Here is a 26,697-nt window from a genome sequence, read left to right as displayed (position 1 = left end):
CCCCCAGCAGCAAAACCTCCTGAACCGCCAGCAAAATCAGCAAATCCAGAGCTAGAACCTGCAGTAAAACTAGGCTTAGAGGAGGAAACACCAGCATCACCACCTGTAAATATGCCAAACAGCTCCGGTGATCTAGGAGATCCTCCCAAATCATGAGGTCGTGGAGACATACCACCCTAGGTAGACATAGAAAAGAAAGAACCGTCGCCCTGTCGATATGGGGGAACATGGATGGGTGGAGGGCTGAAAGCAGGAACCAGATCTGGTTGGACAAACTCCTGTCCAAGAAACTGGGCGTTCCACATGGGCTGATAGTAATCTAATGTGTAGTTTGTATAAGCCTACTGGGAACCAATCCAGGTCATATCCTGGTCCATCCTCCGCTGATAGTCATCGAATGCTTGGCGGCTCTGCTGCTGCTGCTCATAAATGTTCTGCACTGTCTGTCCCAACAGTGTGAGATCAAATGAACTCGGGACAGGAATGGTGCGAGCACGTGGCCTGGGTTGCTCCTGTGGAGCATCCTCCATTTGTACATCCTCATCAGCCTCCACAATTGTAGGCGGCGCAGCAATAACACCTGTATCATCCAACAACCTAGCATTCTGGCCCCCCGACCCTTTCTTCACAATCTTCGCCCGTATCAGTTCTTTCTCAGTAAAACTCTCCTGAAAAACCTGGGGAGAAAGATCGGTCTGTCACTCATCCGTATCAAATATACCCATCTTCCTGTAAATATGGGTAATAAAATGCATAAATTCTAATTAGATTTTGATATATAATTATGGTGTTGCATGAAATTGTTGATTTGAGTTTGTTAGTGACCATTATGGCCAAAATGATAATTTGGTAACTATGATATGAAAGGGCCATATGGTGATGACAAATGAGATTTTAGCAAAATGATAGCTAGTTGAGATGGATTATTTTGAAAGATTGAACTTTGTTCATGAGACTTGAAAATGAGCCTACTCAAAGAGAATGAGTTTGGGTGGGTAGGAATGCTAGTGAATTGATAGTTTGGTTAAGTGAGTTAGCCAAGATTGTGAATAAAATCTTATTTGCATATTGTGTTGATTTGCTAGGTTGAAAGCTTTGCAATTATTGTGGCAATCTTAATTGTTGTTAGTCGCGGAGGAGATGAATAAATTTGCATACACTTATATGTGCGTTGGGTCGATTACCATATGATGGTGGATTACATGTGTGGTAATTGATTTGCCGTTAGGGCCTATTTTGAGGCCAGGGCCTAAGAATCCCATAGTTGTATTGAAGCGGGTCCTAAGAATCCCATGATTGTATTGAGATGAGGTCTAAGAACCTTTTTGATTATTTTTTAGCGTATATGGATTCATGTATTTGTTTGTTAGCGCAAAAGTGAGTATGTAAGTGATGGTATGACCATACCATTTGTAACATTCGTGATTTTTGTGTGTATTAACTCACCACTAAACGTGATTAATTTTAATTAAATATCATGATTTTGTGGATTTATATGAATCTCAACCCGTTGACTCGAACGTGCTAAGTGATTTATTATTCTAATTGATTTAAATGATTAATTTATTTATTTATCGACTAGAAACGTGTATTTATGCTAGTCGAAGCTACGTGAACGTATTGATTCGATTTAGGACGTAAGATAACGTTTAATTGATTTAGAAACGTAATCGGGTGATCCATGGGTCGACCCATGACCCATGAACCACCCATGACCCAACCATATCCAAACTCCCTCCCCAATCACACTCTTACACTTCTCCTCCATCCATTCATTCTCATCTCCCTCTCTCTCACTAAATGCACCCAACTACACACTCTTCTCCCCCTCTCTAAATTCTCACATCATTAAATGTTAATCAAGTTAACTTAGCATTAAATCCATCATCATTATCATCATATCAAAAGATCAAGTCTATAAGTGCAAGAAATCTTGTTTTATAGCTTAAATTCGGATTTTTAGCTTCGGTGGAGTTTTGGTAAGTCAAATTCGTCTCAATGATTTCATTTCATGTTTACAATTAGGTTTTAATTATATATAAACATCTTTGAGTCATTCCTCAAATCATATTCGGATATAAGGTTGAATTAGGGTTTTTAATTAACTAGAATGGGTCAAATTCCGGGTCTTTGGTTAATTATTGTTATGGGTCTAAACTCTATAGTGGGTTATGTTCGAAATCATGTTTCTGATCTAACCAAACTGAATTGTGGCCAAAATTCGGATTAAATCTCACAAAAACCCGAAATTAGGGTTTTGGGTAACAAAGTGGGTCAAAAACGGGTTTTTCAATGTATTGGTGAAATGGGTCAAATATTTTGAGTGGGTTATGAATCAAATCATGTATCTAGCCTAACAAAACCAACCTCTGGACAAAAATGTGGGTTTAAAGCTCATTAAATCGAAATTAGGGTATACATATAAATATATACACATATTTAGTCAAAAATAAGTTTAATTACAATAAAATGATTTTTGGATCAAATCTGTTTGGAAATTTGATTTGTTAACGTCCACACAGGTTACCAAACACGAAAACTTGTTTCAGATTGCCTCAATTCGACCTTTTAGCTGCCAATTTGGGTTTTGAGCCTTGAAGTCAAAGTTGACTTCGAAAGTCAATTGTGGGTGTTCTTCATTTGCCCAGATCGTCCCTGTGTTTCTGCCTACCGTAATTTACGCCTGTAATGGCGTAGCTTACGCCCCTCTCCTTCTTCAAATTGAGGGTTACGCTCAAAAGCTTTTGTTTACGCCCAGCTAGACGCTGAAATCAAGCTTTCCATGGCACCGTAACCTACGGTGGGTTTTAACCGTACCTTACGCCTCCCTGGTCTGAACCAGCGTACCTTACGCCTCCCACTTAAATTTATGGGACTTCCACTTAAATTTCTTGTAATCTGTTTCATGTCAAGGATGGATGCCGATCGTTTTTAGAGGATTAGAGTTAACTGGGTTTATAATTGAGAATTGACTATTAAAAAGAGTTAACTTATATTCATATACATATATATATATTTTAAATGAACACTGTGAAGTCAAGTAAATGAAAGGGGGCGGCTGAGTCAATTGGTCAAAGGATTAGTTTTTTTTTCCAAAAACAATTTAAATTAAATTTAATTACCATACAAATTGGTATAATTATCTAGTGATACTTACAATTAGTATAATTACCTATTAATACATACAAATTGATATACTTACATATTAATATACATATGTTACATAAACGTATTGATAGGCCGTGGACTTTGAGGAATTCGGGACAATTAAATTTCGTTGAATACATATAATTTACGTATAACTCGACGTGCAAGGCAAAGGTGAGTTTCGTAGCCCCTATGTTTACAGTATGTGGGGTGGAAAGTGTACTTGGTCGTTTAAATGTTGTCGGATGATATACTTTGTTATAAAATGGAATGGGGCGTATATGTGTTAATGGATGTATTTGTGTGATAATAGTTATTGGTTCATATAATATAAGACGTTATGTTATTCATATATTCATGGACGTGGACGTGGACGGTGGATTGACGAATCCACACCCGGTATGAACATTACCGTGGATATGGGTTGTTTAACCTAAATGTGGACGATATTGCATGTATATGGACGATTATTGGACGTTGATTTTAATTTGTGTTGACTTGTGATAACGTGAAACCTTTTAGGGTTCTTTGGACGTGATTAGGTATCCTAATCCTTGTATATCGTTAACGGTGGATATCCCGACACACTTAATTCTCATTATTTAAACCTACGAACTCACCAACTTTATGTTGACCCGTTTTAATACACTTTTTAGGTGAACAGGTGAATCAAAGACATGTTGGATGATAATTGATTGTTTGCATGCTAGGAGTGGACTTGGACTTAACTGTGGATCAGTGATTCATTGTCCCTGCTTATGGGTTATGCTTAGGATCATATACCATCTTTTGTACTCTCTTTTGTAAACGTTTGATGGTCGTGCTCCTTATGCATTTTTGTATGGTCTCGGATTTGTAATTGGATTAACTTGGATGGATTCCCAATCCTTTTAATGCATCTAGACTTGTCTCTACTTAATTTTCATGTCGTGTTGTGCTTTTCTTGTGATATCTCATTATTCCGCCTTGTTGGGGTGTTACAGAATGGTACCAGAGCCATGGTTGTAAAGAGTTAGGTGGATTGACCTAGCCTATAGCCATTGCACCCTTATTTCATAATTAGCATGCATGATAGGAAATTTTGTATGCAACGTGAATTGTATGATGCATAAAACTTGTTTAAACGGAGTTCGTAGGTTTTTTATGACTTGATTGTTATGTGATGACTTGATTGACGTATGTGTTAGTGTCGGGATACACCGTGACTTGCCGAACGAACGTTAACGTACATTCTTATAGTTTATTGTTTAACCCTAGCAAAGTGAAATGAGGGTATTAACGGAGTATGACATTCGGTAACCCTAGAGGCGCCTGATCAACAAATTTATGGTTATCCTATGTCATATAAAGTTAATGGTCTCGTGGATTGCGCATTGTGGATGAAGTATAGTAGGAAACCCGGTATGTTTGATGAGTGTTGGTTAGGTGGAGGGTTAGCCGCTGGTACACCCTGTATACATACCCGATCAATACTTAGAGAACATAACAGAACCAAATCCCGACATCCATTCAATATATTAACGTTGTGGAGGGTTAGCCGCTAGTACACCCTGTATACAAACACTTTTAATATGTCGAATGTTGAAGTTAAGATTCGGACTATGCTTTACCCGCCTTGTTATGACTTGACCCATTTTGTATTATGTTGGATGATTCGTGATTGCATGGTTGACTGTGATTGGTATGATCGATGAAGCCTTAGATTACTGCCATGATAAAATCCCCGCAGAAATATGCATGTTAGACGGTCTAGGGAAACCCTAGATATGAAATGCTTGTTTTGTGATAGTTTATTTTTGGCTAACTCGTGTGCGTGAATTGTGAGAACTAACTTGCTAATCTAACACGTGTGCTCAGGACTATGGTTAGACCGAAGAGAGTCGTGAGAAATCCCCGACGTCAAGATGAACAAGAGGCAAATGTAGGTGGATGTGGTGGTAGAGGAGGGCGTGGTGGTAGAGGAGGTCGTGGTGGCCGAGGTGTCAGGGGTGGTGCAAACCCTCGGGTATCAACCGAGGTTATCACTCAAGCCCTAAATGATCTCATGCCGGATCTAGTGGCCCGAATTCAAATGGCCATGGATGCTAGAGGTCCTCAAGAAGAGTCGGAAGTTGAAGAGGAGAATGTTGAGAATGAAAATGAAAACGAAAATGAAGAAGAGGATGTGAATGCAAATGGAGAAGGCTTTGTGCGACCAAAGGGTCACGATGGTTACCATCAAGGATGTTTGTTTAAAGACTTTAAGCAATGTGGGGCTCCGGAGTTTCATGGAGACAATGGTGCTACGGGTTGTCTAGAGTGGTTGGAGGCGATTGAGGCGATCATTGTCCGAAGTGGTTGTGCTTACCACCAACGAATTACTTATGCCACCGATATGTTGAAGAGTGGTGCTCTTGAATGGTGGAATGAGGAGGTTGAAAAAGTGGAGATTGATGTGGCTAACAACCTTCAATGGGGAGAGTTTAAGAATATGATAATTGCTAAGTATTGCCCGACCCATGAAATGAGAAACTTGCAAATGGAATTTTCCAAGCTTGCCATGAAGGGTGGAGACTATGAGGGTTACACTCGCCGTTTTGGTCAACTCTCTAGGCTCATTCCACATTATATGAGCCCACAAGAAGTAAAAGTTGAGAAGTATGTTGCGGGGTTGCCTCATGAAGTGAGAATGCTTGTTTCTCACCCCACCATGCCTTCAACATACAAGGAAGCAACCACTCGCACCGCTAGTGTGACTTTGGAGCTCATTTGGGGTGGTAAATTGAACAAAAATGACAACAAAAGGAAGGATGTGGCTGAGTCAAGCGGCACCAGGAGAGAGGAGAGGCGTGATCATAAACGCCCTAGTCGTGGTGGGAAGGTTTTTGCGGCGGTTGTGCCGGCGGTGGGTCCTCCAAAAGGTGGTTATGCCGGGGCTAATCCTTTATGCCCTAGGTGTAATCGTCACCATCAACCCGCCATGAGATGTGATGTTTGCTTCTATTGCAACCAACCGGGTCACACCTCCAAGTTTTGTCCTAATGACCGTCGTGTTGCTCCATTGAATATTACTCCTCTTAACATGAGACATCCCCCGATGGCCCCGGGTACTTACTATGAATGTGGTAGCCAAGACCACTATCGAAACCGGTGCCCAAATCTCATTGGCCAACAAGTTCAAGTGACCGTGCATCCTAATCAACTCCAAATTGCCGGTCCTAATCAAAACCGTGGAAACCAAGGCCAACAACAACAACAAGCTCAACAACGACAACTTGCCCCCCATGGAAGAGCTTTTGCCGTTAATGCGGCTGAGGCTCGTGTTGATCCAAACGTCGTGGCAGGTACTTTTCTTCTCAACAATCAATATGCCACCGTATTATTTGACTCGGGTGCCGATTTTAGTCTTATCTCCAATGACTTCATTCCATTGATTGATGCTAGCCTTAGTCCTTTATCGTATTATTTTGAACTTGGAATGGTAGATGGTGGGTTAACAAAAATTGACCAAGTTGTTCGTGATTGTACCTTCGAGTTATGTGACCACCCATTCTTGATAGACTTGATTCCTTTCGATATCGGTAGCTTTGATGTGATCATGGGAATGGATTGGATGTCGGCAATAAACGCGGTCATAGATTGTGGTAGTCGAGTGGTGAGAATTCCATTAGATGATGGGGTTGAGTTAGTAGTTCAAGGCGAGACAACCGAACCATGGGAAGGAAAAATTTATAATGTTAATGTCACAAAAATTGAATTAAAAGCCGTACCCGTGGTTAATAGATTCATGGATGTATTCCCGGATGACTTACCGGGTTTGCCTCCATCTCGTGAACTTGATTTCCGCATTGATCTTGTCCCAAATGCTTCTCCCGTGGACAAGGCACTCTATCGCCTAGCCATCACCGAAATGCAAGAGTTGGCTACCCAACTCAAAGAACTCCAAGAAAAGGGATTTATCCGCCCTAGTCATTCACCGTGGGGTGCACCGGTCTTATTTGTCAAAAAGAAAGACGGTTCCTTCCGAATATGCATCGATTACCGAGAATTAAACAAACTCACGGTGAAGAATCGGTATCCTCTCCCAAGGATTGATGATATATTTGACCGACTCCAAGGTGCTCGTTTCTTCTCAAAAATTGATTTGCGGTCGGGTTATCACCAACTACGTGTTCATGAAGATGATATTCCCAAGACGGCTTTTCGTACCCGTTATGGGCACTTTGAATTCAAGGTTATGCCTTTTGGGTTGACAAATGCACCGGCGGTGTTCATGGACTTGATGAACCGGGTGTGTTCACCCTACTTGGATCAATTTGTCATTGTTTTCATTGATGATATCCTTATCTACTCTAAGACGAAAGAAGAGCACGCCAGGCATTTGAAGCAAGTCTTGGAGCTACTCCGGAAAGAGAAATTGTATGCCAAGTTCTCCAAATGTGAATTTTGGCTTGAAGAGGTCCACTTTCTTGGTCACGTGGTGAGCAAGGAAGGAATTCATATGGATCCAAGCAAGGTTGAAGCAGTGAAGAATTGGAGACGACCCGAGACACCAACCGAGATTCGCCAATTTCTTAGTTTGGCGGGTTATTATAGACGATTCATTGAAAAATTTTCTAAGATTGCCCAACCATTGACCATATTGACTCAAAGGGAAAGGAAGTTCGATTGGGGCAAAAAACAAGAACAAGCATTCCAATTGTTGAAAGACAAGTTGTGTGATGCACCCATTTTAAGCTTGCCCGATGGAGCCGATGAATTTGTTGTTTAATGTGATGCATCTGGGCAAGGATTGGGTTGTGTCTTAATGCAACGGGGTAAAGTAATTGCTTATGCATCTAGGCAATTGAAGGTGCATGAGAAGAATTACCCGATACATGACTTGGAGTTGGGAGCGGTTGTATTTGCTTTGAAATGTTGGAGGCATTACTTGTATGGGACTAAAAGTGTGATATATACCGATCACAAAAGCCTTCAACACATTTTCGATCAAAGTGAATTGAATATGAGGCAAAGAAGATGGCTTGAACTTTTTAGTGATTATGATTGTGTTATCCGGTATCACCCGGGTAAGGCAAATGTTGTAGCCGATGCCTTGAGTCGGAAAGAACGAATAAAGCCAAGACGCATTAGAGCTATGGGACTCACCGTGATAAGGAGTGTTCGTGACTCCATCATTGAGGCTCAAAGATTGGCCACTAGGCCGGAAAACTTCATTAATGAAGCATTACACGGCTTAGAAGAACAATTTGATAGAAAAGATGATGACGGGTTATACTTTGTTGAATGGTTGTGGATACCCGTTCTTGGCGGGTGGAGATTGAAATTGATGAATGAAGCTCATAAGTCAGCTTACTCGGTTCATCCAGGTTCCCACAAGATGTACTTTGGCTTGAGAGACTTGTATTGGTGGCCGGGAATGAAGAAAGACGTTGCTAGGTATGTTAGTGAGTGTCTCACTTGCTTACAAGTGAAAGCCGACCACAAGAAACCGCCCGGTTTGCTAGTTCAACCGGCGACACCAAAGTGGAAATGGGAAGAAATTGCCATGGACTTCATCACGAAGTTACCTAGAACGAGTAGTGGTCGGGATACTATTTGGGTGATAGTTGACCGGTTGACTAAGTCGGCTCACTTCTTAGCCATCCGGGAAGGCGATAAGTTTGACACCATGGCATGCTTGTACATCAAAGAGGTAGTGTCCAAACATGGAGTGCCGATTTCCATCATATCCGATCGGGATGCCCGATATACTTCAAAGCTTTGGAAGGCGTTCCAAGAATCCTTGGGTACTCGACTCAACATGAGTACGGCGTTCCACCCTCAAACCGATGGTCAAACTGAAAGGACGATTCAAACCCTTGAAGATATGTTACGAGCTTGTGCCATCGATTTTGGTGGCAATTGGGATGCACATTTACCATTAGTTGAATTCTCCTATAATAATAGCTATCATGCTAGCATAGGTATGGCGCCATTTAAAGCCTTATATGGGAGAGATTGTAGGTCACCGGTAGCTTGGGCGGAAGTTGGTGAAAGCCAACTCATTGGACCCGAAATCGTCATTGAAACGACCAAGGTGATCTCACAAATTAAAGAGAAATTGAGAGTGGCCCGTGAAAGACAAAAGGAGTATGCCAACGTTAGACGACGGCCCCTCGAATATGAAGTTGGTGATTTTGTTTTGTTGAAAGTTTCCCCATGGAAAGGCGTAGTTCGGTTTGTGAAGCGTGGCAAGTTGGGCCCGAGATACATAGGCCCATTTAAAATCCTTGAACGAATTGGTCAGGTAGCTTATCGATTGGAACTTCCTCAAAACTTGAGTGGAGTCCATAACGTTTTCCATGTTTGTAATCTTAGGAAGTGTTTGGCCGACCCGACTCTTCATGTGCCTCTTGAAGAAATCCGGGTCAATAAAACGTTGAAATTCATGGAAGAACCGGTGGAGATCTTAGACCGGGAAACTAGAAAGCTTAAGAACACTCGGTACACACTTGTCAAAGTGAGATGGCGAGCTAGACGTGGACCCGAATTTACTTGGGAATGCGAGTATTCCATGAAGGCCAAGTATCCTCATTTGTTTGATGAGTCCAGTTAGATTAAATTTCGGGACGAAATTCCTTTAACGGGGGAATGATGTAACATTCATGATTTTTGTGTGTATTAACTCACCACTAAACGTGATTAATTTTAATTAAATTTCATGATTTTGTGGATTTATATGAATCTCGACCCGTTGACTCGAACGTGCTAAGTGATTTATTATTCTAATTGATTTAAATGATTCATTTATTTATTTATCAACTAGAAACGTGTATTTATGCTAGTCGAAGCTACGTGAACGTATTGATTCGATTTAAGACGTAAGATAACGTTTAATTGATTTAGAAACGTAATCGGGTGATCCATGGGTCGACCCATGACCCATGAACCACCCATATCCAAACTCCCTCCCCAATCACACTCTTACACTTCTCTTCCATCCATTCATTCTCATCTCCCTCTCTCTCACTAAATGCAACCAACTACACACTCTTCTCCCCCTCTCTAAATTCCCCATCATTAAATGTTAATCAAGTTAACTTAGCATTAAATCCATCATCATTATCATCATATCAAAAGATCAAGTCTATAAGTGCAAGAAATCTTGTTTTATAGCTTAAATTCGGATTTTTAGCTTCGGTGGAGTTTTGGTAAGTCAAATTCGTCTCAATGATTTCATTTCATGTTTACAATTAGGTTTTAATTATATATAAACATCTTTGAGTCATTCCTCAAATCATATTCGGATATAAGGTTGAATTAGGGTTTTTAATTAACTAGAATGGGTCAAATTCCGGGTCTTTGGTTAATTATTGTTATGGGTCTAAACTCTATAGTGGGTTATGTTCGAAATCATGTTTCTGATCTAACCAAACTGAATTGTGGCCAAAATTCGGATTAAATCTCACAAAAACCCGAAATTAGGGTTTTGGGCAACAAAGTGGGTCAAAAACGGGTTTTTCAATGTATTGGTGAAATGGGTCAAATATTTTGAGTGGGTTATGAATCAAATCATGTATCTAGCCTAACAAAACCAACCTCTGGACAAAAATGTGGGTTTAAAGCTCATTAAATCGAAATTAGGGTATACATATAAATATATATACACATATTTAGTCAAAAATAAGTTTAATTACAATAAAATGATTTTTGGATCAAATCTGTTTGGAAATTTGATTTGTTAACGTCCACACAGGTTACCAAACACGAAAACTTGTTTCAGATTGCCTCAATTCGACCTCTTAGCTGCCAATTTGGGTTTTGAGCCTTGAAGTCAAAGTTGACTTCGAAAGTCAATTGTGGGTGTTCTTCATTTGCCCAGATCGTCCCTGTGTTTCTGCCTACCATAATTTACGCCTGTAATGGTGTAGCTTACGCCCCTCTCCTTCTTCAAATTGAGGGTTACGCTCAAAAGCTTCTGTTTACGCCCAACTAGACGCTGAAATCAAGCTTTCCATGGCACCGTAACCTACGGTGGGTTTTAACCGTACCTTACGCCTCCCTGGTCTGAACCAGCGTACCTTACGCCACCCCAGATCTTACCTTACGCCCGCTGTAACCTTGCCGCCGTTGGTTACGCCGCCACCACCGTACCTTACGGTGGTGCAATCTTTTGATTTCTCAAACTTCTTCTTTGACTCTTGTATCTATGGGACTTCCACTTAAATTTCTTGTAATCTGTTTCATGTCAAGGATGGATGCCGATCGTTTTTGGAGGATTAGAGTTAACTGGGTTTTTAATTGAGAATTGACTATTAAAAAGTGTCAACTTATATTCATATACATATATATATATTTTAAATGAACACTGTGAAGTCAAGTAAATGAAAGGGGGCGGCTGAGTCAATTGGTCAAAGGATTAGTTTTTTTTCCAAAAACAATTTAAATTAAATTTAATTACCATACAAATTGGTATAATTATCTAGTGATACTTACAATTAGTATAATTACCTATTAATACATACAAATTGATATACTTACATATTAATATACATATGTTACATAAACGTATTGATAGGCCGTGGACTTTGAGGAATTCGGGACAATTAAATTTCGTTGAATACATATAATTTACGTATAACTCGACGTGCAAGGCAAAGGTGAGTTTCGTAGCCCCTATGTTTACAGTATGTGGGGTGGAAAGTGTACTTGGTCGTTTAAACGTTGTCGGATGATATACTTTGTTATAATATGGAACGGGGCGTATATGTGTTAATGGACGTATTTGTGTGATAATAGTTATTGGTTCATATAATATAAGACGTTATGTTATTCATATATTCATGGACGTGGACGTGGACGTAGACGGTGGATTGACGAATCCACACCCAGTATGAACATTACCGTGGATATGGGTTGTTTAACCTAAATGTGGACGATATTGCATGTATATGGACGATTATTGGACGTTGATTTTAATTTGTGTTGACTTGTGATAACGTGAAACCTTTTAGGGTTCCTTGGACGTGATGAGGTATCCTAATCCTCGTATATCGTTAACGGTGGATATCCCGACACACTTAATTCTCATTATTTAAACCTACGAACTCACCAACTTTATGTTGACCCGTTTTAGTACACTTTTCAGGTGAACAGGTGAATCAAAGACATGTTGGATGATAATTGATTGTTTGCATGCTAGGAGTGGACTTGGACTTGACTGTGGATCCATGATTCATTGTCCCTGCTTATGGGTTATGCTTAGGATCATATACCATCTTTTGTACTCTATTTTGTAAACGTTTGATGGTCGTGCTCCTTATGCATTTTTGTATGGTCTCGGATTTGTAATTGGATTAACTTGGATGGATTCCCAATCCTTTTAATGCATCTAGACTTGTCTCTACTTAATTTCCATGTCGTGCTGTGCTTTTCTTGTGATATCCCATTATTCCGCATTGTTGGAGTGTTACACCATTGGCTATATGCGATAGTCATTTGTATTTTTGCCCTCCTTCGGATATATATTTGTATGCAAGTTTATTCACTAAGTATTCGCTTACTTTTTAATTGTTTACCTTTTTATAGGTGGTTCCGGAAGAAGAAACTAGTGATTAGTTGATTGAAATTTTGGACTTGAATCAACTAGTAGGTTGAAGGTATTGTCACCATTTGCGGGAGATGGTATTTTGATAGAAACCTAGCTAGTCGTCCCACCTCCTTCATGCCTCTTGATACATTTGTTTTGTTGGTTAAGTTGTCCTTGGTCATCTTGGTGAAGTTTTGTTTGGTACATTCCTGCAAATTCAAAGTATGTATGGTCTTATGGTTATAAACATGTTGTGTTGACTCAAAAAGCGTCAAAATGGGTAAATGACCCATTTGGGTGTGTTTGTGAAAGTTGGTTTAAATGGATCATATAACTATGTTATAATTGTGTCAAATTTATGTTTGAATTCAGTAATGTTGTGATATAAAAATGTGGCGCATATTTTAGTCCATGTGGCGCATTTCTCGAAGTCTGAAGTTTGGGTGGCTATTGAAAAAAAAATTTGGCGCGTGTTTTTACACATGCGGCGCATATTTCATGTCTGATCAAAAATGTGGCGCATGTATAAAAACATGAGGCACATCTTAAAAAAAAAAAAAATTTCTTGATTTTTATTAAATCAAGTCGTGTCGTTTCATAAATAGTGGAAGAATATGTGAAAAATAGAGGGTTATAAGGAGGAGGTGTTCTTGGAGTGTTATAGGCGAGAGAATAGTTGATGAATAATGGAAGAATAAGGGAAGAAGTAGTGCTATATAAGGAGGAGCCTAATAAAGTTTATGGAAAAGAATTTGAAACTTTTTTTACACAAATTATTTCTACTATCAAATTCACTTATAATCTATAAACGGCTCCCTAATATAAACTAAAGCAAGATTGAGACATCTTTTAGTTGATAAGTGTCGCTTTATGTAAACGACACGTGCTTTTTAAATCTATATATAAATTTAGATTTTTAATTAATCAAATACCTATATTAAAAGTAATATATATTTATTGTTACGACAGTTATCTATTTCCATCACGAATTAACTAAATATATGAATTTAAATTTTTAATATAACCAGAATTTAGTTTAAATAGTATTATTATATTTATTGTTACCGTGATTATCTATTTTCATCACAAAAAAATTATGCATGGTGAAAATTTATTTTTTACAACTTCAATATTTCCAAAATAAATTTTTTCAAAAAAATCCGTCAAACTTTTTGCATTAATTAATTAATAAGTAATAGTAATATACTTGTGTTTTGAACTTATAATTTAATATCATTTATTATTTATTAATCTATATACTAATCTAAATAATGGGTTTTGATCATTTGAAAACTAAATTTTTCGTGAAAACTAGAAAACTCCAAAACACACTGTGTTCTGAATTTAACACAATGTGTTTTTAATATGTTTTTCGAAAACATATTGTGTTAAGTTCATATCACAGTGTGTTTGAACAATTTTTTAATTTACAATGCTATCAAAAACACACAATGATTTAAAACTTAACACAACTTATTTTAGATTACACAATAAAAACACATTGTGTTTTATAAAAGCACAATTAAAACACATTGTGTTAAATTCAGATCACAGTGTGTTTTGACAGTTTTTTAGTTTTCACACCAAATTTTTAGTTTTCAATTGAACATTTCACTCTAAATAAAACAACATGAACCACATTTTAACATCTTAAGTTATATTATTATTATTAATATGATAAGTAATATTAAATCTGACTACCTATCGGCTATCGCTATATTAGATTACTAGTCCTAATACCCGTGCGTGATGCACGGTCGACTTAAAATCGTTTATATTTATATTTTTGTTTATGGATAAAGTTCAAACATTTATAAACGATAACTCCATTAACTTTTTTTTATCATAATTATAAATATATATATATATATATATAGAGAGAGAGAGAGAGAGAGGAAGGGTTATTTGAGAACGCACAAATAAAAAAGAACGCGATAACAATTCTGGACCACTCATTTTCTTATATTTTCTCTCTCTTTCATTAAATAAGAAAATTTACCCAAATCATTTAAAATGCTTTATCTCACAAACCGTAAATCGTTAGACGATACAAAAAGCATGGGTAGTCTTAAAATTTCGTCCTCTTTCATTAAAGATCCAATTCGATATAATTTTGACGACTTTTTAATTTTCATTTTTTTTCCCATCGCGTTGATCCTACACATGTGTAGGTTCATCCTACACATGTGTAAGATCATTGTTTTCACATGTAATTTAGTAAATGAACATATGTACACAACAATGAAGGTCAAGGGCGGAGCCCGTCAGTCCATGGCGGAGGAATAGCGGCTAAGGGCGGAGCCCGTTAGGTAGATCACCCCTCACTGGTCACCCCTATGACCTATCACCCTCTATGACCTATCACCCTATGACCTATCACCCTCTATGACCTATCACCCCCACTAGCTTTGGTTTATGAATATCCTTAAGGGCGAAGCCCGTTCCGAATCATAGTTTTTGTTCAACCTACACATGTGTAAGTTCAACCTACACATGTGTAAGTTATGTGTAAGTACCAAAAAGAAAACGAAAATTAAAAAGTCGTCAAAAGTATATCGAATTGGATCTCTAATGAAAGAGGACGAAATTTTAAGACTACTCATGCTTTTTGTTTCGTCTAACGATTTACGGTTTGTGAGTTAGAACATTTTGAATGATTTGGATGAATTTTATTATTTAATTGAAGAGAGAGAAAGAGGAAAAGAATGTGTGTTCCAGAATGGTTTTTGAGTTCTCTCTTTTAGGAGTTTTCAAAATAACTCACCCCTATATATATATATATTATCTATAATTATAAAACCCTAGAAAGCAGTAATCGGATTTCATGGGAAAATTCAAAATTGTACATCTTGTCAAAAGTATAGATACGAATGGTTAATCAAATAAAGGAAAAGAAAGAGTTGGAGAATGATAAGGAAAGAAAGAAACCAAAGGTTTTGGAAACATTGATTGAAGAATGATTGTAACTATAGATACAGAAAAGGCGTTTACAAATATAGATATATGTTTTTCTTTTTGGGTTTTTGCTAAACAAAGCCCTAAGGGTTTTCATTAAGGTGCATTAATTAGTTGTACACTTACCATAAAATTCAGGGGCCGATATTTAATATGGAAGTGTACAAACTTTTTATGCATATTAAGTGAAACCCTAAGGGCTTCTTTTACCATTTTCTTTTTCTTAGTTATTAATATTAATTATATATTATGGAGGATGGGAATATAAGGCTGTTAGGTACCTAAGCTTAGATGCCGGACACTCACATATTAATTTTATAAACCATAAAAATCATAGGGGCATAGACATTTATTCATTAAACAATAAATAATAAAATATTAGGATGTGAGAGCTTCCACACCTAAGCTTAAGTATCGGACAATCTTATATTCCTTTTTCCATATATTATATATATTAAACATGGTAACTCATATAATTATAGTAATAATTTTGATATATCATCAAACACTAACAACATAGCTGTCGAATTAATTAGTTTCTTTTTTCTTAACTTATTTGATTTAAAGGACCCTTGTCGCTTTAATACAGTGCCACATGTCGTTAAATAAAAGCTATAATCCTGTTTTATTTTATTGGTAGATTATTGAAAAGTCGAAATGCATGTGTGTATAATCTTTTAAAAATTGGCATGTGAAGAGTTTTATACCTAAACTAGTTACATCACAGCCGCATATTTCTTTCCCTCACACACACACACACACACACACACACACACACACATATATATATTGTGCAAGTTATTTTAGGACAAATTTTAGGACATGTATTTTTTGTAACTTACACACCACCATGATTTTCCGGCCACCGCGTCGTCGGAAAATAATGTGTAAGTTAACTTACACATGAATATCCGGTGGGCCCGTGGCCGGAAAGTCTTAGTGTTTTAACTAAAAAGTCTTGTATATAATAGTAGATGATGATGGTGGTATGTAAGTTACAAAAAACATATGTCCTAATTGGTCTTAAAATAAGAGGTGGTCCTAAAATAGCCCACCCATATATATATATATATATAAGCAAATAAAGTATGTGACTGTTTGACATCTAAGCTTGGGTGTAGAACCCCTCACATACTAATTTTTTGAATATATCTATTAATGCTTGGCCCCCCATGTTTTTTATGGACTAAAAAAAAGATGTGAGGGGTTTTACACCCAAATTTGGGTGTCTAACAGCCACATAAACCCTAATCTCTCTATCTATATATGGTAAATGTTCATTTGAATCCTTAATTTTTCATGAAACCTAAAGATCAAATCCTAGCCATTTGATCATCTCAATCAATGACTAGGATTGAAACTTATGCCTTAATTTAAAATAAAAAAAAACACGGAGGGGAATATATGTAAATTTGCTTAATAAAAAAAAAACTTTCTTTTCCCCTTTCCTCCTCCTGGTGGAAACACACACACACACACACAAACACACACACTCTCCCTCTCTTCTCCTCCTTGGACGGTGACCACCACCACCACCACCATATCTGACCGCTGCCACCACCACCACCATATCTGACCGCTGCCACCACCACTACAATCTGGATCTTCATCTCAAACCACTAGCAACAACAACAACAAGTGGAAGATGATGTTTTAGATATTATTAGAGTGATATTTTATGTAGTTTATGTTTTTTATATAAAAAATGGATACACAAACCATTTTTATCCATGATTTGTAGTTTTTTTCCTCTTATTTTTGTTTTTTATATGATAAGAAGTTGTATCTTTGGTTGTTGTTGTTTAAAATTTTTATAATGAGTTTTGCCCACAATGTGTTTGATGAAATGTCTAAACCAAAATGTATGTACTAAATCAAATTTGATTATATACATATTTACTGATTGTATAACCAATCATACTTGATTGTACACAGATCTATTCTAAAATTTAAATTTGTTAAATTTGTGTTTTACTTTGTTTGTGCAATCAAATTTGATTTTGTATTGAGGTTTTAGTTACTTTTGTTCTTATGCCCAGAATCTTATTTGATTTTACTCTTAAAGTGTGAAAATCATATATATAATGAACTATCCAAAATCAAAAATGATTTTACGCATACATTGTGAAAAACCTATTCAAAATCAACTATTAAAAATCAAAAAGGATTTTACGCATACATTGGGGAAAACCTATACAAAATCATATACGATTTTCTATAACACATTAATTGAGACAAAACCAAATGAGTTTCATACAAAGAAAACCATTTAAAATCAAAAATGATTTTACCCACAGAGTGTCAATACCCTATACAAATTCATATATGATTTTATTCATACATCTAGCCAAAAAAATGAGTTCGGTATCCTTAAATATATTCAAAATTATATATGATTTTGTATATGCTTCTGTACAAATAAACTTATTCAAAATCAAAATTGATTTTAAACATATACTATGAAAAATATATTCAAAATCATATATGATTTTACGTATAAATTTGAGACATGGCAAATGAGTTCTATACAAACAAACCTACATTGATTTTATGCATACATTGTGAAAAACTTATACAAAATCATATATGATTTTACACATACATTGTCAAGAAAATACCCTAAATCATATATGATTTTGTGTATCACATTGAGTCAAACCAAATGGCTTCCTTAAAAAGCAATTTATTCAAAATCATTTTTGATTTTACTCATAAAGTCTGAAAACCTATTCAAAATCAACTATTCAAAATCAAAATAGATTTTACGTTTACATTGTATGATTTTGTATAGCACATTGAGACAAAACAAAATGAGTTATATACCAAGAAACACATTTAAAATCAAAAATGATTTTAAGCATACAATGTGAAAGCCCCCGTGATCACAATTCCCCTCGGATTAGCTTTTAGCTCCAAGGGTTTAGAGTTTAGGGTTTTAGAATGCAACTTTTCTAAAATGTATGCATAAAATCAAAAATGATTTTACAAGACTTTTAACATTATACATGTGAAATCAAATTTGATTAGGAATTAAGTTTTAGTTTCGGGTTTGAATTTGTAGGGTTAGCCTTTCGACTTCAAACCATAAACTAAAGCGCGGGGCCGAAGGCCCTCGTGATAAAATTTTAGTTTAGGGTTTGAAGTGGTAGGCTAACCCTATGACTTTAAACCCTAAAGGAAAGCGCGGGCCGTAGGCCCCCGTAATCACTATTCCCCATCGGATTAGCTTTTAGCCCCAAGGATTTCGCTTTTAGGGTTTTAGAATGTAAGTTTTCTAAAATGTATGCATAAAATCATAAATGATTTTGCATTGATTTTTAACATTATACATGCGAAATCATTTTTGATTAGCAATTAAGCTTTAGTTTAGGGTTTGAAGTTGTAGGGTTAGCCTAACTGCTAACCCTACAACTTCAAACCATAAACTAAAGCGTGGGCTGCAGTCTCCCATAATCACACTTCCCCCTCGGATTAGCTTTTAGCCCTAAGAGTTTAGCTTTTAGGGTTTTAGAATGCAACTTTTCTAAAATGTATGCATGATATCAAAAATGATTTTGCATTGATTTTTAACATTATACATGTGAAATCATTTTTGATTGGAAATTAAGCTTAAGTTTAGGGTTTGAAGTTGTAGGGTTAGCCGTTAAGTTAACCCTACGACTTGAAACCATAAACTAAAGCGCAAGGCTGGAGGCCCCCGTAATGACACTTCCCCATTGGATTAGCTTTTAGCCCAATGGGTTAGCTTTTTAGGATTTTAGAATGCAACTTTTCTAAAATGTATGCATAAAATCATAAACGATTTTACATTGATTTTTAACATTATACATGTGAGATCATTTTTCATTAGCAATTAAGCTTTAGTTTAGGGTTGGCTAATCCTACGACTTCAAACCGTAAACTAAAGTGCGGGCCGCAGGTTCCCGTAATCACACTTCCCCCTTAGATTAGCTTTTAGCCCCCAAAGGTTTGGCTTTTAGGCTTTTAGAATGCAATTTATCTAAAATGTATGCAGAAAATCATATGATTTTGCATTGAGTTTTAACATTATACATGTGAAATCATTTTAATTAGAAATTAAGCTTTAGTTTAGGGGTTGAAGTTGTAGGGTTAGTCGTACGACTTCAAACCCTAAACTAAAACGCCGGCCGCAGGCCCTGTAATCAAACTTCCCCATCAGATTAGTGATGTGTGAAATCGAGTAATAAAATTAATAATCACGAACTACGAAAAGACTGACTACAACACACTTGCGGGTGGTATACCCGGTTGCATGCAGTATAGTAAATTCAGTAAATCCATACCCGTGCAAAACCTCTACCATTTCTATCATTCCAACTAATATTAAGCTCATATGTAACACCCGTCATTTTAAAAACCTGGATTTCAAAAAACTTTGCCAAACGACGTTTAAAATGTAGCGGAAAAGGATCACTATAAAACTGCTCCATCCGTAACCGGATAGTACTTTTATAAAACGGTGTTACTAACGTGCATCATCAAAACAAGTTAAATGAAATCCAAGTTAAAAGTAGCCAGGATATAAGGCTAAAAGGGGAAGTCTAAGCATTCAACAAACTATGCTAGTCTTCTTTATTGCATCTACCCATCTCACCGAGCTAATCATTTCCTAGCTCAAACCTGCTTATCCTGAAGGACACAACATTTTCATAAAAGCAAGTGTTAGCTAATAAATTAGCTAAGTAAGATACACACATTTATAAAATGTTCTTCATTTTACTTTCATAAAACTTCATCATATTTTACTTCTCAAAACATAATCACATTACGTATCATCCACAACAATCATAGGTAATCCCATCTTTACTTATTCCCACATCCCAACGCATCAGATCATTACAACTTAATCAACATGTCAGGTCTTACATATCTCACATAAACATATCACATATATACGTATAGCACATGTAGAGTATTTACTGCTAATTGTGTCTATCCATCGTTAAATCATACGTCTCACATATTTTACTTAATCTCACGGCATATTGTAATCCCACGTCTTAAATTACATGTACATCTTTCTCACATATTCTTGTAATTATCTAAATCAACTTATTCTTACATATTACGCACTAGCTTTACAACTAGCACGATTTCCCACGTCTTAACTTTTAGGAAAGGCAATGCCATTTCCATATTATCCCGTTATGCTTTTAACATTGGTGGTTAGTCACTTCAACCGGAAATACTAGTCCCACGTAACTATGCCGCAAGGAGCCACTCAAGCGACCACATACGCACTAGCTTGGCATAAACTAGCACAGGTTAAGCTTAACACTTCCACGTCAATCTCACATAATTAGCTATAGCATTTCCCACGTATTTATATCTTTCTTACCTTTTACGCACTAACACTAAGGCTAGAACGGTTTCCCACATCTCACATTTTACTTTAACATTAGGCACAATCGTTACCTAATTAGTCCCACGTCTACTTTTGCATTTAATCCCACTAACGTGCACAACTCATAACAATTCCCACATCTATCTAGTGAACTAGACTTATCATACTTAAGTCCCACATATAAGCCATCACATATCAACATCAAGTCATATCAACGACATTATCAACAACACATATCTTAAACATTTCATAGCAACGTCATTATAAGCATCATACTTCATATGCACATATATATACTTCTACTTTAAACGTCATCATATCAACATAAATCATTTCAACATGCATATATTCCCACAAAACCCGAAAAACCCAATACATATAAGATAATCCGATTAAAAGATTACTTATAGAAAACCACATTTTGGTGTGCCTCCAGTGTGAGAAAAGTCATGTATCTTACCTCGTAGAAGCGTACAAGAAATGATAACGTAAGTTACCGAGCTTTGCAAGTATCCCCGACTACCTATAATCATTAGGCAACATAATGAGCTAACAAGTACCCACTTACTTATGGTCATGAATCAAGTCTAAAAAACTATAAACATGACTCATGACAATGCTTGATGCATCGGAGGTTCGTTTAATACTTAAGGGCTTACATAACTCGACGGAACCCGACATTCACTCACTAAATTAACCTTTCTGGAAACTTGACATCATCATCATCTTTTAAAAGCATTACCATTAGAAAGTAGACTGTCTCATGATACCGTAGATAGCTTATTTGTCAAAAACGGAGTTACGGTTCAAAAGTTATGGCAATTTGAAAATTCTGTCGCTATTGCGTTGCAACTACCAAGTTGCGACGCAGCTAAGTGTCACTGTTTTTTGGTTGCGCCACAGCTTAGTAGTTTTGCCGCAGCTAGTCCCGACTCTGCACAAAACTCATTGTTTAACCTCCAAAACTTAACCAAACACACCCCAAACGACCCCAAACCTTATGAACGACTTTGGCACCTCAAAATTCACCATTTTAAGATCATAATGATATAATGAAATCATTGATTAATCCTTTCTTGATTTGTATCACAATAACAAACGCCTTAGGTTACCGAATCGATTAAAACTCATGATTTTGACTCTAATCAACCCTCTAAAGACCTAGATCAGTTATGAAACGAATCAAGGGATTGAAAGGACATGAAATCAATGTAATAATACCTCAAATACCTATAGATTACAAGAAGGATGCAAACTATGGATCAAAACCTCTTCAAATCAACCGTATAACGATGAAATCAAACAATAGAATGCTATGGAACCAAGGGGACAGCTAGGACTTCAAACACTACTAGAAAAACAGCTATTTATGACCCGCAATGTGCGTCATAAAGGGGTCAGATGACGCGCAAAAGCGCGTCAAGGAAGGACCAGTCATAAATTTTCATGACCCGCATTTGGGCGTCATCCGTCTATGATGCGCACTTATGACCCTCGGTTTATGACGTGCGTTTTTGCGTGTCATATAAAAATTTTCAGTTCCTAATTTTCTATTAAATGAGAATTAAAAACCTAATAATACAAAATTAAAAACACAAATATCAAAATAGCGCATTTCATATATATATATATATATAGGGTAGAGATCCTGAAAGAAGGTATCTTAAGGAGAGAAGGGAGAGAAGGTCCTATAGGCCAATTAGAACGCGACATGTGTGAAAATGAAAAAAAATGCGCGGTGGCATTTTTGTAAATAAATCAAACTTTTGTCAGGCTGGTTTTGGGTCAGCTTGGGTCAGGGTCAGCTTGGGTTATGATCAGCTTGGTAGGTCAGTATGGGTTCTGGGTCAGCTTGGGTGGTCAACTTGGTCTGGTTCAGCTTGGGTTCTGATCAACTTAGTTGGTCAGCATGATCAGTTTGGTCAGATTTGGGTCACGGTCTGATTGGGTCAGGTTGGGGTCAGGTTGGGTTTGGTTGGGTTAGCTTGGGGTTGGGTCAGCTTGGGGTCAGGTTGGGTCAGCTTAGGGTTGGGTTGGGTCAGCTTGGGGTCTGGGTCAGGTTGGGTCAGCTTGGGTTGGGTCAGCTTAACACAATCTACACAGATGTAGATTATGGGTTTTGGGTCAGCTTGGGGTCAAGTTGGGTCAGCTTGGGTTTGGGTTGGGTCAGCTTGGGGTCTGGGTCAGGTTGGGTTAGGTTGGGTGAGCTTGGTTAACTTGGGTTGGGTCAGCTTGACACAATCTACACAAATGTAGATTAATCTACACAAATGTAGATTATAAGTTTTGGGTCAGGTTTGGTCAGCTTGGGGTTGGGTTGGGTTAGCTTGGGGTTTGGGTCAGGTTGGGTCAGCTTGGTTAGCGTGGGTTGGGTCAGCTTGACACAAAACTACACATAATCTACACAAATGTAGATCCCAAGCTGACCCAGATTCCAGACTGACCAAGCTGACCTATAACCCAGGATGACCAATCTGACCCAACCAAGCTGACCAACCAAGCTGACAGACCAAGCTGATCATAACTCAAGCTGACCCAGACCTAAGCTGACCCAAAACCAGACTGACAAAAGTTTGATTTATTTACAAAAATGCCACCGCATTCTTTTTTTTAAAATCCACATGTCGCGTTCTGATTGGTTAATAAGACCTTCTCTCCCTTCTCTCATTAAGACACTTTCTTATTTGATCTCTCTCCTATATATATATATATATATATATCAAAACAATGAGGTTAATTCAAGTACTAATTCACGATAAGTCACAAATTAAGCAACGACAAAAGTTACATATCGATAGTAATTCACAAGTTAGTTTGACAGCTGAGTATACAATAAGACTACCCGAGTCATCCTTGAAGCAGTAGTTCGACATTTTGGGACGAGTTACTAGCCAGCTATTCCCAAAATAACAAAAAAAGTATTATAATACATTTGCTTAAGACCAGAATTATACCTCAACATTTTTATACATTCAAAGAGGACACAATGGACTACTTCTTACTAGAATAACATCAAGAGCAATGTGTAACTCTTCTGGAAACCATACCGCTTGCTTGTGTGCTGCCCTCCAGAACAGCAAGAGCAAACGCATCTGTTGAATAACCAACTGATCTTGAAAGAATGTATGCGCACAAAATTCAATTGTTCAGTGAACTCCCAACGCATTAAAGAGGCAATTTCAAACTCATAGGGGGGCACATATAATAAACTATTTAGAATATAAAAGCATGAGAAATACCTTAGACGTAACAGAGCCAAAAACAGCAGCAATGCTGCCCGTTTCATCACCAAAACAACATAGCTAAAATACCAGCAATTCTTCATGTTTATGCAGCAAAACCAGCAGCAACATCCACTGTTTCAGCAAGAAAAACAGCAGCAAAACTGCATCTTTCTGCACCAAAAACAACAATTCATCATTTTTTCAGCACCAAAACAGCCTATTTTCAGCACCTAAGAGAGTTAAAAAAAACTGCAAATGTAACAGAATGTAACCAACACAAAATGGTCATAAAACAAACTAATTACTTATAAGAAAATACAAATTTTCTGACAGAAGTATATTAATTGTATTTAATTGATGTATTCAAATATAAATATTTATATGTAAATCCTAATATATCCGAAAATGCAACATTTATGCCTGAAATGCTTGATTATCAGCCTATAAATACCACAATTAAGGATCATACACTACCTTCTTTTACATTATGATTTGGGTTTACTCTGTAAATAACAGCTGCAGCAATAACAGATAGAATGAATGTTGGGATCTTTGAGAGACTTTAAGAGAATGAATGTTGCTATTCTCTGACACACCATGTATAATGTGTTAAATACATGCTTGATGCCTTTCCAGAAAGTAATTGATGCCCTCCCAGAAAGGGCGTAGGTGTTTGGTGGACCCTACCCTTCATATGTCGATGAAAAAGAAGGATGACTGTAACCCAACCTAGTTGAAGAACTGGCAGCACTTTAGTTAGTGAGACCAAGAAATTTAAGAACGAGCGATACACAAGTTCGAGGATTTGACAGTATACTAAACACTAAACGAGTTCACTAGATAGTGAAAGGACTGTGTGAGAGTCTAATAACCGCATCTACTTGGTAAGTAGGATTTTTTCTTTTGAAGGGGGAATAATGTAACATTCGCGAATTTTGACACTTTGACTTTTATGTAAAATGCTTAGTAAACACGAATAAAGAATGATTTAGCTCCTTTGAGATCAAATAATGGGCAAATGCTTAATAGGTCACTTGACCATTCGTTGGACGGTATGATTTTAGACGACAAAAAAGGCAACGATTTAATTGAGCTAGATGTGTGAAGCGGGTCAACCCATAACCCAAGACCCATGATCCAACCCTATCCCCTTTATCCCCACCTCCATCCTCCACCACCCTTTATTCACTCTTCTCTTTCTCTCTCTATCTTCTTCAAGAACACACACAATCAATCTCACTCTCTCACTAGATTTCTTCATCATTAATTGTTGTTTGGGTTAGATTAGTGCTTGAATCTTCATCCTCATCATCTTCTTAGTAACATATCTCAAATTTCGGTCACAAGGTGGAAGAAAACTCTTCCATTTGGGTCAAAAATCGGGTTTAACACTTGCAGCAAGATTTGGTAAGTGAAACTCATCTTTTAATCATCAATTTATACTTATAAACATGTTTCTAGTTGATTACAAGTAAATTCGGGTCACGAATCGGCTCAAATCGAATCAGGGTCCAATTAGGGTTTGAAATGGGTTAAAATGGATTTGAGCAAAGATTTGATGTTTTGGGAGAAGATTATGAGATGGTTTATGTTGGTTTATGTTTATATATGTGTAATTATGCTTAAAAACGAGTTGGAAAGGTCCTTGGGTCGATCTTGGGTCAAAAATGAGGTTTTGGGATGTTTTGGATTGTTTTTGGCCAAGTTTCTATTGCAGATTAGGCTCACTGCGCCGCAGTGGGAGGTGCCAGACCCCACTGCGGCGCAGTGAAAAGTTGCTGAACCAGCGATTCTTCGTTAACTTCAAACGCTTATAACTTTTGATCCGTAAGTCCAATTGAGTCATATGACCTATCGTTGGAGCCGTATAAGAGTCTACTTTCTTGTAGTAACATTCATTTTTCATGAATCTTTCTCCATTTTTAAAAATGTCGAGTTGAATGTGTCTTGTACTTACGCGGGAAAGCGGTTAGACGTCTAAGAGTTGTGACTCGACCTTAATCGTACCAAACCAACTTGTTTAGGATTATAGAAGTTGACTTTGATGATAATATGATATTTATTGCTAGGCTGCGGACTCGTAGCGGTTTTTGAGCGTTTATAACTCTTTGTTAACTCTTTATTGTAGCTTAGAAGCCAAGGTGAGTTCCGTAGTTCCCTACTTGCTTGAGATTCGGGCTGGAAAGTGCACCCTTACGTGTTTAATTGTTTGATTGATTTATTGATGGTTGATGATTTTATTTAATTTATTTTCATTCGTTATGATTAAATATTGTGTGATCGAATGTTGATTGAATTGTGGATTGATTGATGGATTGTTTGATGGATTATGCATATGTTTGGAATATTGTGGTTATTTAGGATAGATGTACATACATGGAAGTCGTCTTTGCTTTCAAAAGGTTTGAGATGTGGTGGGAAGGCTGCGGGTGACCCGTATACAAGCATCAAGGACT

The 26,697-nt window shown here is 37.1% G+C and overlaps 1 long non-coding RNA gene across 1 annotated transcript; it reads right to left on the bottom strand.

The window, feature by feature from the left end:
- Positions 1-23,794: 23,794 nt before the first annotated feature.
- On the bottom strand, positions 23,795-24,798 carry LOC122580908. The gene is made up of 3 exons (XR_006320918.1): positions 24,716-24,798; positions 24,257-24,412; positions 23,795-24,129 (listed from the first exon to the last, which is right to left on the bottom strand). It is a non-coding gene; the product is annotated as an uncharacterized LOC122580908 (long non-coding RNA).
- Between the last annotated feature and the right edge of the window lie 1,899 nt (positions 24,799-26,697).

This window comes from Erigeron canadensis, chromosome 9 (genome assembly GCF_010389155.1).
Source record: "Erigeron canadensis isolate Cc75 chromosome 9, C_canadensis_v1, whole genome shotgun sequence".
In the NCBI taxonomy this organism is placed as follows: Eukaryota; Viridiplantae; Streptophyta; class Magnoliopsida; order Asterales; family Asteraceae; genus Erigeron; species Erigeron canadensis.
Note: the sequence above shows the minus strand (reverse complement) of the source record. Positions and strands in the feature narration are given on the sequence as shown.